The following is a 6,000-nucleotide window of genomic DNA, read 5'->3' as shown; positions in this document are numbered from 1 at the left end:
TGACCTAAGTAGTATTACACATACTGATCAAGACTAAAGAGAGCCTATGAGATATTGTGTCATGACGGGGTGTATCGTAACGTGCGATTATGGCGACAATAAAAGAACAGAATGAGAGTGGGAAAATAAACAGGGGAAAATGGATGTGGTTGGATTCTTTTAAAGCAATCCAGTCCAAGAAAACAAACGAGGAAAAAAATGCAATGATTCATAGGAAGACGTGTGAACAAAAAACAAAAACAAAAACAAACCACACCATGGAATGTGTGTGTTCCTCATCGCGCTTTCTGATTGGCCAGAAGGTTTCACCTGTTTTGTCGTGGCAACACGATTCCATACAGTCGCAGGTGTAACGTTCAATCTCGATCAGCCGAGTAGACGGTGGCCTTTCGTTACCAATTTTGATTGTTGGTCTGTTTGTCGGTTTTTTTTTTTTCGTTTTTTTTTTGTCTTATTTGTTTTCTTGCTTTCGGTGTGTTCCATTTCCGACATCACGAAACAGACAGCATGTACATTATCATATTACACATTTTCATCTTCGCACCGATATTGAATAAGTGTTTAGTAAAGTTTTGGTTAAGATTGCTGTCATCATAATTACTATACGCATCACTATCATCATCATTATCACTAAAATAATCCTAATTTTGAAGTATCATTATTAACGTTATTGTTATTCAAATTACAATGAATATCATCAACATTACAAGTAATATTATTTCTGATAAAGTATTATTGCTCCCCTGTGGTGTCATATTTTCTGTAATTTGTTTGGTTTCTCAGAGGGAGTTCCATTACATCAAAAATGGTATACAAAGTAAAAGAAAATGAAAATGAACACTGCCCCTGTTCCCAACCTAAAGTAAGACTTGGGAGATGTTCTACCTTCATCTTTTCACATCATGTATCCACTCATCAGTAGAAGGCAAGAGTCATTAAGTACCTGATGAAAATTTGTTTGGTTCATGTTCTTGCTTCATCGATCATGTTCCTATTAAAGCTATACTTATGAATAATGGCCCCCTGTATTCCATTTTCTTCTGTATTTTTTTTCCTTCTGTAAACGCTGAAGGGTTCAAATTTCTTGGTGTACATTCAACATGAAATAGCTTTATATCTTTACTTTCAACGCCTTCTTCATATGCGTTCAACAAAAACGAAAATGTATGTTAATTTCATGTACAATGGTGTTACAAGTTCTTTACAAGATGCTATCGACAATGGAATGCAGAAATAAAACTAAAGTTAACCTAACAAAGCGCAAAACGAGCATCACGTTTTATGCCTTTAATGATCTGATAATGTTTTTTTAACGATATTTTCATACACATACAGATTTTTTATGTTTTATATTTTTAATCGGGTTAAAGACTTGAATGCCCTCAACTAACGCCACTTACTCATCGTTCAAAAACTACGTGCTGTATGATTTCAATCTTCGCGTCTATCTGTTTTCACCATTATTTTTCTCAGTGAGAGCAAAAAACTGCAGACGTAATACCTCTACCTCTGCATAAAAAAGAAAAAGAAATATGTGTCGGAATTGATACCATTAGACACCAGCACTTAGATGTGTGAAAAAAATACCTCAAGACCGAGTTATTTAAAAATGCATGTATCTTTTAGAGCGTTTAACTGGAGCCTGCACTTTCAGTTGGGGTATTAAGAACGTAACGGGCACGCGTAAGAGGTTAAGATAAAAAGAATAAGAAAAAATAGGTGGGGGTGGGGGGGGGGGGGGGTAAAGTTTTAGCTGAAGGAATCTCCGCATCGCCGTGGGACCCGGATGTGTCATGGAATTCTAGGCTGATGGATGGCCGAATCAAATGGATACTCAATTTCGTGCGATTCGGATCTAAATCAATTTGTTTAACACCGGTTTCATCAGGGTCCCCACTACGACTGTCAGAACGGGTTTATGGGGGGAACGTTCGCGAAATCTGAGCTAATATGTCATCCGCTTCGCGATAACCACGCAGACTCGCTTTGCGCAGCTCTTGATGAATTTATTCAACACAACTACGGCCAAAGGTGACCCCCCCCCCCCCCCCCTTCTCCCATCCACCCTTTCCCTACGTTCCCTCCCGATTTCGACCAGTCAGATGTATTTTGCGTGTCACGGGCCCGAAAAATGGTGTCAATTGCTTGTACCGTCCGAGATATCTAGATCAAGAAGGGCCTACATATATTTCCGAAGCCTCAATAAACGAGGAGAATATTGGGATTTAATAGCACCGGTTTTACAGCGCTCTGGATTCCCGAAGTACGCATGCGCAGATATCTCTCCATTTATTGTTGATGTTGTTGTCGACTACTGTCTTATAGGGCACTACTCGACAACACTTTATTATGTATTTCGAATAATGATAGTAGCATTTGCGCGATCTTTATTATCTTCTCTGTTTTTAAACATTGTACATTGGTCTGCACGACTGCCTTACTTCACTAGTGCAATATCTTGTAATAGACTTATAGCCAGTTATATTAATCCACTGTAACATGTATCTATTTGTATAAATCCATTAATTCACTCCTCTCTTTGTTTCGTCAGTTCTTGCAGTGTGTTTAAATACCTTTTAAAAGGACATAACTCTCACGATAAATGTAGAGCTTTTCCGGTCAATAAACTTATTCAGAGCACCAACCTTTGACCGTTCACCTTATGCTTTACCCGTTTCCACTGGATATCCTAGACCGGAATGTCATATGCTCTACTCCCTCTAACTCTCATCTCTAGAAATTGAGGAAAAGATATAGCTGTAGGTGGGCAGGTATAGACGAATAGCTAGCTAGCTAGCTAGCTAGATAGATAGATAGATAGATGGATGGATAGATAGATAGATAGATAGATAGATAGATAGATAGATAGATAGATAGATAGGTAGATAGATAGATAAATAGAGGGATAAATAAATGAATAGACGGATAGAAAGATAAGAATTTAATAAATTCATACATACATACATAATCATACGTATATGCGCACACATACGTATACACATACACACTGACATGTATACATATTCATACAAACATAGAATCAAACCTACAAACATACAAACAAACGTGCAACATATGCTATTTGGAGAGAGAGAGAGAGATAGAGAGTCAGTGGGTATGTGTGTGTTTGTGTGTAAGTATGTATGTATGTGAGCAAGAATGAGGGGGAGTCTCTTATTTTATTTCTTCATGATCAATCAAAATTCCATTTCTGCTTCGCTACCATGATGTCACTGCGGGTTTTTTTTTCTCTCCAAATACAATCCATACCCCAGTCTTTCTTATCCCTCCTTCTTCTCCTTCCTTCTCTCTCACTCGATCTCTCCCTCTCACTATTTTTTTTTTCTCTTACCCTGTGTCTATTTCTTCCTCGCTTACCTCATCTCAGAGTGTTCGATTCCTCCTCAAATCTGATTCATAAAGGACGGGGAAGCGCCTTGATTACACCTCCCCAAAAAATGGAAACAATTGCAAACACTCAGATTTTCATGCCTCTCCGGTTTCTACACACAATTTGCCAACCTTTTTCAAATAGTTTTATTTGTCTTTCAGTCCCTCTCTCAACTTTTCTCATTCCGCCACACACTTTTCACCCCCTCTCCTCGTTTATCGAATTTCGCATTAGACTTCATTTGCCTTAATAGAAACGTCCGCACTGGAATTGGTTAGTGTGAATACCAAGAGAACCCGATACGCTGGACCGGTCCTCTTGGAGCGGACTTGCCGCGAAAAATAATTCTATCGTGGATTTGAGCAAGAAGTTATTCTTAATGGATTTCCAGATGACCTCACGTTTTTCCTTCCTTTTCTATTTTTTCTTTTTCCTGGAGAGAGCTGGGACTGAATGAGAATGAAGATGAGAATAAGGATGTTGAGCTCTGTTTGGTGATAATTTGATTTTTTTGAAACTATATTATATGTGCTCTGCCTGTCTCTACACTTTCACTCTACTAACTCTTTCTGCCGTAACGCTGCCCCCCCCCCCCCCTTCCACCCCACCCCATCATCATCTGCCGATATGTCATCTTCTGCATCCATTCTTCCTGGTTTATGTTTTCAGCAAACACCTTGAACGTATAAAAGAGAAGGAAGAGACCGGGAATAGAGAATATAAATTGCAATCGAGAAAGCTGCACTTATTTCTTATTGACCGCAAAAGCAACGGGAATCGGAGCTGCTTGCCAGTCGCGGCCGTAGCCTTACACACCCTCGCAGGACGCATTTACGTGACAAGCGAACTAACTGGAAGAATTTTTGCCCTATTTAAATTTCAGCGTCATCGTCTTCTTCTTCAGTTGCACTAAAAAAGTGAAACATTTTCTAAAGATTTCCCCCCTTTTCTCCGATGCATTTCAATTCAAAGTGGAGTTTCGCCCCTTGTCTAAGATTTTATATACGGGGTCATAAACATTTCCCTGAGAAGGTGTAGTTGATATTTTCTCTCTTGCCTCTTCGCCAGCCCTTTATCTTGTTTTCCTCTCTCTTTTTTTTTCACTCAAACGCACCAGCTCAGTGAGAGGGATGGATGTCGTTTTGCAGGCAGGTACACGAGTGCAGCCATCAATATAGGACTGTGTCTCTTGGAGGGTCCTTGTTGCTCGTCTAACATGGCGATGGATTCTCGGCTGCCTAGTTCCTCGTGCCCTCTCGAAAAGGACCTCCGCCCAGGGCCCATTTGGGGAGGGTGAAACGAAGGCTCCGTTTCCACCTGTGAAGGAACGAGGTGTGTGACGGAGTCTTTAAAAAATAAAGCGGCCATCTTCCTTGTTTAGGACTCGGAGGGATGTCGTGACGACGTCCTGTAACCCAATTCTCACAGTCTAGAAGTTTTTAAACTCGATTTTTTTTTTTTTGGAGGGCGCCTCCTTGAGGGGCTATTATTGTCGAAGCCCTAATTGGCATTCATCGTCTTCTAATCACGTGATGTGTCCCCTTACGGAAAAAAAAAGAAAGAAAATGAAAAAGAAAACGAATTTTTGCGGCTCTCCATCGTCATCAGTAACGTTATAACTTAACAAACACAAACAGAGATTTCGGCCTACATACCGAGTGACTACGCTGATTGAATGGATGTGTGATCTAGGACACGGCCTAAATAGCTGCTAGAATGGTGGGGTCCACCGGACAGTTCCCTTGTCCGGATAACATAGCACAAGTGCGAGAGGAGAGACGCACTTCACGCCTGCGTAAGAGTCCTGCAACGATACAGCAGTACTAGTCGGGTAGGAGGAGGACGGCCGCCGGAGCTGACAGCGCCGGCGACGGCTCTGTGATTTCACCGCGCAGCACCATCTCCCTCGTGTGCCGATATGCCTTATAGAAGACGATCATAAGCGCCATTAGCTACGTGCGACGCTACAGTAATTCTTTTACCCACATTCCAAATATCGATGAGACTCTTCCAATCACATCTAATCTTGATTTTGTTTCCTTTCTCATATAAAGCCCCTGTGGCTGCCTATTTTCCCCCCTCTTTCGTTTTTATGAAATAACTCATGTGCTCTAAGCTGATGGTATTTTCTCTCTAATCCAGCCATGCCTCACGATTTGGCACCTCGTTCTTCTTCACCTGCTATTTCATAAAACATAAATACGCCCACGCAATCCCAAAACAGTGCATTGAGCTAATTAAAACTATTATATTAGCGGTGCTGGCGAAACCTTCCGCCTGTTAGGCCCTGGCTCAATCAAATGGTAAGGAAATAATTAGGTCAGGCGGACTCAAAACCGGGTCATGATCGATATGGAACTAAGGCGCCGTCGTCGACACTCCAAACAATTTTCGCGCTCGACCAAGTTTCGCCCATAATCTCCGTAATACAACTGTTTGAGTTTTCTAAATAAACCATGTATGCTGGGCCAATTCACTCACTCAGAACTTTCAATGTATGGTGGAACTCAAATAAAAGTAAAAAAAAAAACAACCAGAAAAAAAGAAAGGAAAAGATACTGAACGAAAGGAAAGCAACGGAGAAATCTAGGAAACGTTCTGAAAGGAAA

Source organism: Diadema antillarum, unplaced genomic scaffold (genome assembly GCF_040938485.1).
Source record: "Diadema antillarum isolate AM-2024a unplaced genomic scaffold, OU_Dant_1.0 scf00000094, whole genome shotgun sequence".
Classification (NCBI taxonomy): domain Eukaryota; kingdom Metazoa; phylum Echinodermata; class Echinoidea; order Diadematoida; family Diadematidae; genus Diadema; species Diadema antillarum.
This window is presented reverse-complemented; position numbering follows the sequence as displayed.